This window comes from Danio aesculapii, chromosome 11 (assembly GCF_903798145.1).
Source record: "Danio aesculapii chromosome 11, fDanAes4.1, whole genome shotgun sequence".
NCBI lineage: Eukaryota > Metazoa > Chordata > Actinopteri > Cypriniformes > Danionidae > Danio > Danio aesculapii.
In genome coordinates, this window is record NC_079445.1 from 28,359,743 (window position 1) to 28,374,341 (window position 14,599).

Genomic DNA, 14,599 nt, shown 5'->3' on the forward strand with positions numbered 1-14,599 from the left:
TACTTTAGAGGTAGACTTTAGAGGCCTATGAAATCATTATACAGTGTGTAATGTAATTATTAAGAATTTTATATGATTAGATAATTATAACTATGTGTCTATTAGTTAAAACTAAGTCACTTAGATGTGGGCTACTGTTTGTGCATATTAGGAAGTTATAAAGGTAACTTATGAAGTTAATTGTAAAGTTTTAATGTCTTTGTAGATTGTTGAATCAATATAGTGGAGATAGTTTGTATAGATACTTCAATATAATAATAATAATAATAATAATAATAATAATAATAAGAATAGTAGTAGTGGTAATAAATGGCTACAAATTTTCTGGAATAATCACACAAATTTTCTTCAATTCAACAACAATTACGTAAACGTAAGGTATTTTGGGAAATATTTTTTGAAATTTGATTTTTTAAAAGGACTACAATATAAGAATTTAAGGGGAGATAAAAAGAATCATGATATAAATTAATTAGACAAGCATTTTTTCAGTTTTCAGTTAAAAGACAACAGGTATTTCACTGTATAACGAAAAAACTGGAAAATTCTGTAAAAAAATACAGACAAAAAATAACGTTTATTTTTTGTGTATATCATAGGCTTACCCTGTTCAGTGATATCAGTTCTAATACACAGTAAATAACTAGATAGAGGAAATATTGATTGCTTAATGCAAACTTTTTTAATTCATACGTTTTATTTATTTTATTTTGAGGTAATAGTGGGGAAATAAGAAAACTAAGACAGTCTGTAATTTTCCCTATGTTGTATTGTATACTACTACTGTATGTATGTTTTTGTTAAACATTAATAAAAATGCAACCAATAAAACTGTCCAGAAAAATAGAAAAAAGTCATCAAGACAATGGTAAATAATATAAATAAATAAATAAATAAATAAATAAATGTACAAAACTATTTCTTAAAGTTCTATTTTGTCCAGTCAGGTCTGTCCCAGAGCAGCGAGTAACCACCGCCGGCTGCTTTAATGAGGGAGTGTGATATTTGAAGTCACCTGAGTGACTCCTCTATGGAAATGAGCAGATATCAAGCCCTAAACTCATCTTCTTTTAGCTTCTTTGACCTCTGTTAGAGTCCCAGTCTACTTGTTTTTATCATCCTCCTCCCATTTTGCGTTACGTGACAATATGCCAGAGCTTCAGTCCTCTTCTTCAAGGCTGTGGGTTTATATCCGTCATCTGGATCTGCCTATATCACCCTGACATTCAAATGCCAGAGTCGTTCATTTCCATAGACTGCAGCGCCGGTGTCCTTCTGGCCTTCACAAACTGGTGATAAGACATAAAGCAGTGGGGGAAGCGGGAAACTACAGCAAGACAGGCTTTAAATGAACAAGGTATGAAGCCTGAAACACTGAAAAAAGTATTTATAAATATATTTAACAAAAATACCTGGAGATCAAAGTAAATCTAATGATCCAACATTAATTAATAAATATTTTCTTACAGAATTTTTGTATGATAATATTTCTTCTTATTATTATTATAAAATCACATTATAAGTGATTTTATTATGTAAATATTAAAGTTGTTTATACAGGGCTGCCGAATGCTTGATTCTGATTGGCTGATGGACACTGTATACAGTCAAAAATGTTTTTCAAGCTTGTTCTACAATTAACTAATTCTACAATAAACTACAATTAACTAATTTAAATTAGTTGTGACAACTCAATTATTGAGATTTTTTTGGACGACTTAATTGTTTTATGTTTATTGTTTTATGTCCACAATTTTTTAAGTTAATCGTAGTCTTAATGTAATTGTAGTCTGCATAAAATATACATTTACAGTTTATTTTTCTAGAAGTCTCTATAGTCTCTAGTAGTCTAGTCTTTCTAGCAGTCACAGTCTCTTATATATTTTGTAATTCATAGGTTTTCTAAATAAAGCATATGGCTCCTAGGCAATATAATTATGTTAATCATCTTTTAAACCGACTATATTATTCTATTTTATCTATTAATATATCTGTGCTGTGGATTTTTCATTTTCTTAAACTGTAAGGTGCAACAATCAGAAATAAAACATTCATTCATTCATTTTCCTTTGGCTTAGTCCCTATATTTATCAGGGGTCTCCACAGTGGAATGAACTGCCAAATTGCCCTTCCAGCTGCAACCCATCACTGGGAAACATCCATACTCACTCATTCACACACATACACTATGTCAATATCAATGTCAATTTTATTTATATAGCACTATTTACAACAACCAGAGGTTGACCAATGTGCTGCACAGTACAAATTAAGACCAAGAAAAAACAAATATATATATAAAATTATTGTTAAACAGACAATTTTCACTGATAAAATGCCAAATCAAAGAGGTAAGTATTCAATCTAGATTTAAAAACAGAAAGGGATGAAACAGATCTAATACAAAGGGGCAGAGCATTCCACAACCTAGGACCAGCTACTGCGAAGGCACAGTCATCTCTGCATTTCAGCCTCGACTTAGGGATGCATAACAGTCTCTGATTAGATGACCAAAGAGACCGACCAGGCTGATGCTCAATTAACATGTCTGACAGGTGCCAGGCCATTTAGAGATTTAAAAACCAAGAGAAGCATTTTAAAAGTGACTCGATAGTGCACAGGCAGCCATTGCAAAGAGCGTAAAACTGGTGTAATGTGGTCATGTTTCTTGGTACCTGTTAAAAGCCTTGCAGCAGCATTTTGAACTAATCATAACCGGGATAAGGTTTTCTGACTAATCCCAAAGTATAATGAGTTACAATAGGCCAATCTAGTGGTAATAAAAGCATGGATTATTTTTTCAACATTTTTTCTAGATAAAAAAGATTTGACTGTTTTTAAAAGTCGAAGCTGAAAGAAGCAGTATTTGACCACTGCATTTATCTGTTTGTCAAAGCTCAAGTCATCATCCACAATAACTATGGCCAATTAAGTTGATTCAATTCACCTATAGCGCATGTCTTTGGACTATGGGGGAAACCGGAGCACCTGGAGGAAACCCACGTTCCTTTTTCAAATGAAACTGCAAAAAAGAAAGTAGCCTTTCTGTGGCACAAAAACCGAAAGCATCACAGAAAGAGACGCCTCAATTCACTTCACTTCACTCTGTCAGTCAGTCAGTTCTAAAGTGAAAGGTAACCGTATACTGTCTTAAAACAACAACAGCCTAATAATACACTGTTTATACCAGTAATGTGTGTGTGTTTTCACATCACCATGAAAGTCCAATCTGAACCACAGTTAAGCAAAGAGAATCATTTGGCCCAACAGTGAAAGAGCAACTAAAGAGTTCACTGTTCAATTTTAGAAATATAAGAAACATTTGTATTACAAGTATATTCACTTATGCAAATTCATAACTTCAAATCAAATTAAGAAATCGAACGAGGTAGGACTGGGAGATATAACTACAATCTCTTATCAAGATGTACGAAACTAAAATGCCTGGTTTTAGACCACAATAATTCATTAGTATGGTGAAGGGCTTCCTTCTGCGGCCAATACAGCATCAATTTGTTCTGGGAATGAGGGATTTTGAGCCATTCTTCTAGCAAAATAGTGGCCAGATGTCTATGTGATGCTGGTGGAGGAAATGCTTCCTGACTTGCTCCTCCAAAACATTCCAAAGTGACTCAATATTATTTAGATCTGGTGACTGTGCAGGCCATTGGAGATGTTCAACTTGACTTTCATGTTCAGCAAACCACTCTGTCACCAGTCTTGCTGTGTGTATTGTCTGACACTGCACCACCTTCAGTATACAATGTTTGAACCATTGGGTGTACATGGTCTTCTAGAATGGTTTGGTAGTCTTAGGAGTGACGCATCCATCTAGCACAAGTATCGGGCTTAGGGAATACCACGATATTGCAGCCCCAACCATCACTGATCCACCCTCATGTTTCACTCTGGGTATACAAAAAGTCTGGGTGGTACGCTTCTTTGGGGCTTCTCCACACCATAACTCTCCCATATGTGAGAAAGACAGTAACAGTGGACTCATTTGAGAACAATACAAGTTTCACATTGTCCACAGCCCAAGAATTTCACTGCTGGCACCATTGAAACCATATTTGACATTGGCATTAGTGACCAACGGTTTGGCTAGCAGTCCGGCCAAGTATATTGACCCTGTGGAGTTCCTGACAAACAGTTTTGGTGGAAACAGGAGAGTTTGTACAAGAGGAGCTTGTATAAAATATGAACAAGTATAACCATCAATATTCTATTTTTAAAACCCACAATATAAACAATATAGCGGAATATGAAATCATGTGCTTTTTATTATGTCCATACAATTTATATTGTCATATTGCATAACCCTAGAATCAAGATTTTTAAATCAGTACTTTGTTTCCTCTGTCCTCTACAGTACTACACTCGTCCTCTGAAAGGAGCATGTCTGAAAGACAGAGCTAATCTGGAGATCTGTCTCCTTGAGAAATCTGACATCAGACATGTGTGAAGTGGGCTGAATAAACCAAGAGAAAGGGGCTTTAAACGGACTCTTGCTCTCTCAGATCAAACCTGCAGCGCAAGGCCAAGCTGACAGCCATCATAAAGAGAGCGCTGAGGCTGCAAGAAGACCCTAATGCTGGCTTTTACAAACACTATACCCTTCTTTAACCCTCTCTCACTGAACTCTTACACAAGACTTGAGCAAAACAAGCCTTCAGGAGCAGGAATAAAGTGACAATGAATGGAGAACAATGAATCTACTATTGTCAGATCCATCAACATCTTTGATTGGACGAGGGGTTCATTGTGGCTCAGAGAGACTAACGCAGTCATTTGGTGTTCATATGTCAGAGATATTTATATAATCACTGGATCATTTAGTCTGTTATGGATTATTTTATCGGTAATTGGGATATCCTGGTTGTCAAACGTTTGTCAAGACATTTTCAGTGCGTTGACAAAGCATTAGTACTCTACACACTATATGTGGGTGATTTTAATATACTGTAAGCTATATGGCTATATATATATATATATATATATATATATATATATATATATATATATATATATATATATATATATATATATATATATATATATATATATATAATTATAATTATAATATAATTGTTTTCAGTATATAATATCACTAATACACTACCTGAGAAAAGTCTTGTCGCCTATCTAAGTTTTAAGAACAAAAAATAATAACTTGACTTCTAGTTGATCCTTTGGTCTCAGAAGTGGCATATATGAAAGTTAAAGGCCTCTAGATCACGCTTATTTTTCCAAAATAAAATAAGATCATGCCTTGATTTTTAATTATTTAATTAGGACAGTAAGGTCTGACTTTGGTTAGACAAAAGTCTTGTCACTTAACAGAAATAATATACAGTATAGATTATAAAGTCATGCTGCAGTGGAAAAACAATTAATATTGTGTACTACTTCCATGAGCTTGTATGACTGCATCCATACATCTCTGCAATGACTCAAATAACTTATTAATAAAGTCATCTGGAATGACAAAGAAAGCGTTCCTGCAGGACTCCCAGAGTTCATCAAGATTCTTTGGATTCATCTTCAATGCCTCCTCCTTCATCTAACCCCAGACATGCTTGATAATGTTCATGTCTGGTGACTGGACCGGCCAATCCTGGAGCACCTTGACCTTATTTGCTTTCAGGAACTTTGATGTGGAAGCTGAAGTAGAAGGGGCGCTATCCTGCTGAAGAATTTGCCCTCTCCTGTGGTTTGTAATGTAATGGGCAGCACAAATGTCTTGATACCTCAGGCTGTTCATGTTGCCATCCACTCTGCAATCTCTAGCACACCTCCATACTGAATGTAACCCCAAATTTTTTCTTCACCAAATTGACTGATTTCTGTGAGAATTTTGGGTCCATGTGGGTTCCCTTAGGTCTATCGCAGTATTTGTGATGATTGGGTTACAGTTTAACAGATGAATCATCAGAAAAATTGACCTTCTGACACTTTTCTAAATTATCAACTTAGAAGACAAGTTATTATTTGTTGCTCTTACAACTGGCATCGACAGCAAGACTTTTGTCAGGTGTACATTAAATAAAAATACATAAAATACTGAAGTAACAAATTGAAGATAAATTATACTGTATATACTAAAAAAATAAACTTAAAAATGATGTGGATAAATTGAAATTTATAAATACATTTTCAATAAATTATCAATAAATCATTTCCTGATTAGATGCATACAGACATTAAAAAAACACTGGATATGTGAATTATGACTAGTCCACAAACACGCCAATATTCTTTAAAAAACATATTAGGGTGTCCAATAGCTTCAAAGTCAAAATACCATCCTCATCCAGTATCTTTTTCTGGGGAAAAAAAGGGGAAATATCTACAAATGCAATCCAACAGCATAACTATGGATTCCTCAATATATCACAGAACTGTTCTCCAGAAGATGGTATTATAAAATACCTACATGACTGAATATGACAGGGAATGGGCTTTAATAAATGTAAAGTCTATCAAGCCAGTTACCCAAGAACCTTTGGCATTGAATATCATAATCCACTGGCGCTCGCACCACTTTCCTTCACACACAGAGAATAACACAAGGCCACAGGGGTGATTTTTGCCTCAGTCTGTAAATTAATTGAGAAGGAGAAGAGTTTCTGCTTGGCCTCCGCCACATATTGCTTTGGTTTGTTCTTTATAGGCGCTCGACATAATGAGAATAATGAGAAGAAACGGGCACAAATGAGTCTGCAGATGAAAAGACACTAAATGAATTCAGCTGAACACGACGACCTATTCCAAAGGCACCATGTTGAGAAGTTTTTTTTCTTAAGGAAAACGCTATTAAAAGGCCAATTTAGTTATGTGGGTTTGTCAGGTTATGTAATGCAGTTTTACAATGCAAAAATAATATGTATAAATGATGGTGGGGGCTGAGATGGAAATGCAATGATTTTATCACAAAAAATATTGTGAGTTTAACATTTAGAGACACACTATTACATTAATACAGGATCAAATTAGGGTCCTTCAGCTCAACAGAAAAACCTTTTCGGTGCTAAATAAATTTATGCTTAAAGGGCACCTTTGATGCAAATCATCTTTACTAAGCTGTTTGGACAGAACTGTGTGAAGGAATAGAGTGTTCACAGTCATATTGGAGCGATAGAAACACAGTAAGTCTCTTTTTTAAATTTCCTGACATTAAAATAGGATCCAAATCCCTCCCATTTTGAGACCCACCGCAACGTGACATAGGAGTGCAGTTTCACCAAATTGATTGACAGCCTCCTATTAACATGTCTCAACAGTAACATGTATAAACATATCAACAAGACAGGACGTGCACAAAGCAACTGGGATTAAATGACCTGTTCAGCTCTCTGTGATCATCTGCAGTTCAAGAATGAGTTTTACAAGTTAAAAACGTTTTTAAAACAGTGCATGTTTGTAATAAAGACAGTAAAAATCGCTGTAATTCATCAACACAGCCGCATAGTGTCAGTACAATTATAAAAGAAGATGCTTATATCCTGGTTTGTGGATGTTAAATTAGGTTTATTTTGTACATTACCATAACAGATATCCATGCAGCAGTGGATATTAACGTGTATCCGGTCACATTTGCCGTGCAAACAGTGCAAAGTTAAATGTGTGTGTGTGTGTGTGTTCGGGCGAATTTTGTAACGACATTGTGTGACTCATTGTTGCAGAAAAGCTTTAATTAACTCCACAAAAAATACACCAAGTAACTATAAGTTCTTATATACTGTAATATTTCTTATTCTTGTCTGTCACTGTGCTGTTTATCTGACATGAGACGCAGCAGGAAATGGAGACAATAGACAATAGCGAGCAATGCCTATCCTCCTGAGACCTAAAGAAAAATTTTGTCTTTTTTTGTTGTTTTTATTGTGATTTCCTACATCCATAAATTATACAATTTAGAGTTTTTACGTTTTGTTTTATTTTTAATTTCACAGCATGTCCACTGTAGTGGACCACAGGACCATTTTAGTTTGAAACGACAGCCAAACTGAGACAACAAAACTGTACAGGATATGTCTGTAAAGGAATATTAATGAAACATTAATGTAACAAAAAAAAAAGCCATTTTTTTCCTTTTGTATTGAAATTCCTGGAACAGTTTAGACTAATAGAGAGCCGAACTAAAAAAAAAAATACAAAAACAAAAAAAAAGAAGTGATGTTAATCCAAAACAAACTCAACATAAAAACGATTTAAAACTGATTGTCATGTGTAAAGAATCCCCTTTGCTTCAGTTCTGCCTCCTACAACACGCATTCATTAATTACCATACCTGCCAACACTCCCGTTTTTCCTGGGAGTCTCCTGTATTTCTGACCCATCTCCCGTATTGTTCTGTCTCCCGGAAAACTCCCGGAATTTCACCCCACAACATATGCTTTTAATATACACCAGTGGTGTCAGAAACCCACACTGTTAAAAAATATATGGTAAAAAAGCAGCATCTGTGTTTAGAGATGAGCAGCACTTTACCATTAAAACTTCCGTGGTTCGTTAATCTATACTATTATATGCCAGTGTTTTGAAGACAAAAACACAAGCATAAGCAGGTGGTGATGAGAAAGTCATATGATGAGCCAAGCCTTTCTTTACAGTTGAAAATACAGTCAATTTTACAGTGTACATTTAATTAAAGTACATTTAAAAGGGAAATCAAGATTAATTATCTTGAACATATTTCTTATCTATATCCTAAATATCTTGATTTAAGAATATTTACATTTTGTCTGAAAAACAAGACAAAAAAACTGAGAAAGAACCATCTTTTGTGAATGCTAATATTAATTTTTAAACATTATTTCATCATTCTATTGTCCTCACTGTTCTCTTGTTGCCTCTACTAGATTTTTACATGGAAAAAACAAACAGATTGGTAGAAAAACATTTGCAATTTAAATTAATTTAATTAAATTGCAATAGAAAAGGTAAACTTCATATTTTGTGAGATTGACTTCTATTCAGGGCATTGTTCTCAGTAATAACATTAATGCTTCAAAACTGAACTATTACTGTGTAAAAAATCTTTATAAAACATAAAATTTTGAATGCTGATTGGCCAAAAACTGCGTTTTATTTACAATCATAGAAAGGCATAGTCTTATTTTACAAGTACATGCAGGACAAATGTTTCTATGTAGAAGCCCAGTTTGCTAAATACTTTTTTCGAAGAGAAATGTCTACGAAGTGGCATTTTTGGCCGTTACAGACTGGATTTCCTGTCCCAGTTTTGACTCCAAGACAGTATGTTCTGTTTTCTGTTCCTCCAAAACCCATTATCCCCAAACGCTGATCCTTCATGGCCTGTTACTTCTGCACCAAAAGCCTGCAGCTCATAATGGTCAGGACTTTGAAAGATGTGTGAGAAAAATCCCTCGCTCAGACTGGACTTTTTTTTTTGTAATTTATTCAGCGTGAAATACGTCCTGTGTTTCCTCAGACAGCGCCAGGGTCAAACGCTTTGAGTTTAATGTTTACTGAACATTCATTGCTTGTGTTAAAGTTTCTCTGTGGGCAAAGCTTACACTGCAATTTGTGACAATCAAACAGGGCAGTGGAAAATTTCAGTACAGCTGTTTGACATTGGTGTAATATGTAAACTGTTTGTGTCACAAGCTAACATTTCCCATAAGGAGAGAGACCTTTTGGATTGTATTTCGTTTTTTGTTGCACATTTTTCTCTGGTTTTCAGCTTGTGATTTACGAACGATCAAACAGAGAGAATATATTGAGGTTTCTGCATGAAAATATTTACTCGTGTCATTCTAAACACTGTATATTCGGCCGTTCAGCCTTTGAAAAATCAGATTTTGAGACATGATGTTATGTTCAAATCATTTCGTACTTAACTCATGATAGAAGCCTGTAAAAGCTGGGTTTCCATCACCCTATGTTTTTGAAGTGCATTTTGAAGTGCGAAAAGCAAGTGATTGTAATGGCAAATTCCTAATAAAAATTCCTTAATTTGCAAAAAAATTATCACTTGAGGTGTACTGTAAGTTTTTTTTAAAGTCAGTTCAACAAAAAAACATAATCCTTATTTCCTTTTGCTTTTTCTTATTGGAACTCGGGCCACCATGCGTCGACGCACTAACCACTTCACCATTGGCGCTGACGTGTTCTCAACTTTTCAAAACATCAGTTGCACTGACCTAAAATGTCTGAAGTTGAGTGATCAAAAAACTCTTTTGGAAATTGGTACTAAGAAATAATAAGTAATCAAAACAAACAAACATAGTTTGGGACTAACAAGGGACTAAGCCGAAGAAAAATGAATGAATGAATGAATAAATGAATGAATGCATAATATTTGCTTTATGCTAGTATAGAAACCCACATTGCCTGACATTGGTTTCTAATAGAAAATGATCAGTTTTGTAATGATCAATTTAGTGTCTATTATTGACAAATCACATGCAGTGTCAATGTGTGAGAAAAACAAACAATCCTGAACACTGAACACTACGTCATTTAACCCCCCAGAGGATAAAAAAATAAAATAAAATAATAACATATGTTTTTAATCTATATCTGTTTTTAAAAAACAGTTATACAAAATTCTGTTGTGATTCTCTATTAGGCACGCAGGTTTATAGGTCGTATCTAATCTGCTTCTGACCACATCATCAATGGTGTAGGTGATTGGCTGCTGTCACCTCAGCAGCCAATGAGCTTGCTCCTTGACATTTAAGTATCTCAGTGTTGTACCACATACAGTACAGTGGGGGTAATAAGTATTGAACATGTCATCATTTTCCTCAGAAAACATATTTCTAAAGGTGCGGTTGACTTGAAATTTTCACCGGATGTTGATAATAACCAAAGAAATCCATATATGCAAAGAAAACAAATCTAATTTACAAATGAAATTATGTGTAATAAAATAAAATGACACAGGGAAAAAGTATTGAACACATGAAGAAAGTTAGGTGTAGAAAAGCAGTGAAAGTGCAGACAGCAGCTGAAATCTCTCAGTAGTTATTCATCAACCCTCCGCCTAATTAATATTCGCTACTTCAGTCCAACATCTACATTATCAAGAGGATGAAGATGAAACTGGACATTTCAGCAAGACAATGGCCCCAAACACAGACAAGGAAGCTCGTAAATGGTTTCAGAGAAAGAAAATAAAGCTGTAGAAAGGCCCAGCCAATCACCTGACTGGAATCCAAGAGAAAATACAAAATAAAGATCTGATTTGATAGATGAGACAAACAGAATTTCACATAACTAATTTCTTTTTATGTTTGTATTGTTTGGGCTTTTACCAAAATCTGTTTCAATTCCATGTCAACAGCGCCTTTAAGAAATATTATTCCCAGGAAAAACATGATGCCTATTTCCTCCTTTGTATGTAGAATATTGCTTTCATAGATGCCATTTTTGCAGCAGAAGTGTTTTATATTCTCAGATAGCATGTGTAGAAGATCTATGCCGCCAAGACCGAACACATAAACATTGCCATAAACATATTGATTACCATACAAAATCTCACAGAGAATTGTCATGACAGAAATCTTTAAATTGAATTTGATTTAATTTGTGTTAAAAATACTTTCTATGTCGGTGCACTGACCACTAGGCAAACAGCAACGACATAGAAACTATTTTTAACACAATTACATTTGCGAACATTTCACAATCCTATCCCCCAATCTCTCCAACTTCACTTCCTGTCAGTATCTACTTTCCTATCATAATAAATGTCATAAAATAAAATAAATACATATATACAAAAAGATTCTATATGCTGATTTGACATAATAACAGATTAAAATACAATGAAACAAAACTCACTTAATCATGAACTTTTGGTCATTATAAGATTGTGAGTGATGATTTGTTTTGGCTGAATATAATACTGTTCTGCTCATCAAGGACAATGAAGCATGTCAGTAGTCTAAACAAGTGTCATGCTGACTGATAAAACACTCTAAGAGATAAAAAGACATCGAACGAGTCAAAGGAACTGGGGTTTGCAGTAAAACGACCACCAGACACTCAGCATGTACCGCAGCCTGCCGTGACTGAAAACAAATGTTCAAAAACAGAGCAGGGTATATAAAAAGTGTTCATTAGTCTCTCCCACAGTTCTCCAGTGACAGTACAGCTCAACCGAGAACTGAGAAATACAGAGGGAATCCATTTAATGCTTTTACAAACTTTATATATGGAGTAGACAATCGCAATCATGAATGGCCCATACTGGGAAACAAAACTAAAACAGAACAGAACAAAACAGAAAATACGCAGAGTCAATTCTTTGGTTTAGACTGAGATGGCATTTTGTTGTTTGTAGTGGTCATCATATTTAGTCCGTAACAACATTGGGTCCAATGTATAGGAACTTACATAAAGACGTAAGAGACTTTGAGACCTTTCAAAGGAAATCTGTTGAACATTAATATTTTTGACGAAGGGTGGGCTTTTGTTGACAAAAGTGAAGTCTTTTATTAACTTTTACTTATTCACTTGTGGATGACAGATGATATGTATGAATCTATTTATAAGAACAACAGCTAATCATTGTGAGATCTGGTTAAACTTCTAACAAAAATATGCAAATTGATGAAACAGTTCAGTTAAACAGTTTAGTGAACATATAGATTGTATTAGTACTAAAGCAAAGTCAGATAACATATCCTCTTTTTTTTATAAACAAACCACCATTACAAATTATTCTCCCTGAGCTGTTAATGCAGGCATAATCTTTCTCAGCTACCTTCTTAATAACTACATTTATTTTAATTGAATAAATTACAATCTTCTTCTGTAATCCAAATATAGCAATCGGCTCTGTTGTGCGTAAGCATCTCCTTCTAATTTAAAGATCTTTTCTAAAAAAATATTAATGATTGTTTTTCATTCTGTCGCAGTGCAAGCCGCATCTAAGCAATTTGGGGTTTCTCACATTGTAAGAAAAAAAAAATTCAAATGTAACAATCATAAATGCTATAAGCGAAAACTTCATTTTCTAAATTTTCATAAATGTATCCTATAAAGTACTTCACAAGACCATATGACTGTAAAAGGGTTTATCGCTTATAAGAAAAGAGACATTTAGTTAGAATCAAACTACAGAATTTTGCACCTTCGGGTCAAACTCCTGCTCGATGAATTTACCAAAACAGGACCATATACAACACACACATTAAATGACAGTCCTTCTATGAGCATGTTTCAATTAAATTGTGGCGTTCTTTAGACCGGTCTTCCAAATAAATCACAAGATGGCAGATGTAAAGTACCTGAGTAATTTTAGCTGATTACTGTACTTAAGTAATACTTTCACGGTTTTTACCTTACTTGATTACAATTAAAAATGAATATGCTTACTTTTACTTCATTGCATTTTAAAGAAAAAAAGTACTTTTTACAATTTTTTTTAAATTTACAGTGGAAAAGTCCATAGCTTCTAACACAAGAACAGAACGACCGGACGGCAGGTTAATTTAAGTGTTATTTATTCAGCAAATGACAATAATTTCAATATTCCATGAATCTGGTCAGATTTAGTCATTGATTCTTCAGAAGTCATAATGCATCGATTTCCACAATCCACATCATCCCCTTTAAGTCTGTTATAAGTATACTCCTATTAAGCTTAAAATAAGGAAATATACTTTCAAAGCTACTGTGACTACTGACTATGTGCATATCTATGAAATTTATAGATACGTCACAGAAATAAACTTATATTTCAGTTAAGTATACTTACAACTTCTTTTTGTTTGGTTGGACTATTTAACATGTCCCCATATTATTTTTCACATAATGTTACAGAGACAAGGTTTAAGACCATCAGTAAATGAAGAGCAGGGGCAAGTGAACAGTGGCAGGCCAGATTGACCATCAGGCCACCGGGACACATGCTCCCTACGGCCAGTCTGGCCCTGCACTGGAGTAACATTTTTGAGTACTTTCTAGACCTCTGAACACCAACGTGAAGTGTGAGACTTACTGCAGGTTTCATTAAGCCAGATTTAAGACTTTTTAAGACCCTTTTAAGACCATTAAGAATTAAATTTTACACCTATACAGGGTTAAACACTAAGGCTTTTTTTTAATGGCCCGATATTATCATGAGGAATCGTATAATTGTTTTCAGTTTTCTTTTCTTGACTAGGGAATTTACTGGGGAATTTGCTCTAACAGTTGTTTTCTCAGTTTTACTGAGATGTATTGTTGAGGATTGAATGGATGTCGGCCCAATTGGGTAGCTTTACTAGGACAAAGCAAAATTAAGTCCTGTTTAAAATTATTTAAGACCTACAACATAATATTTGAGTAAATCTAAGATTTTTTAAGGCCTAAAATTTTGATTTTGAAATTTAAAATATTTTAAGAATTTTTAAGATACAGCAAACACCCTGTACTGTTTTCTGCTACATATTCATCTATTACACTTAATATATGTCACACTTACAGTTAATAATAGGCAATTTTTGTCATAGACCTCATTCTCACTGTACATAATACAAGTAGTCAGTTATTTGAAAGCTGTACGTTTACATCCTCACTGAAAAATGTAAATATGATAGGTTTTAGGAAATAGGACATAGGCAATAATATATCAGGTTCA

At 34.3% G+C, this 14,599-nt stretch overlaps 1 protein-coding gene across 1 annotated transcript in view; it reads right to left on the reverse strand.

Moving 5' to 3' along the window:
- The window catches only part of LOC130236970 (guanylin), an 89,665-nt gene that overhangs the window by 43,140 nt on the left and 31,926 nt on the right, over window positions 1-14,599 (reverse strand). The window lies entirely within an intron of this gene.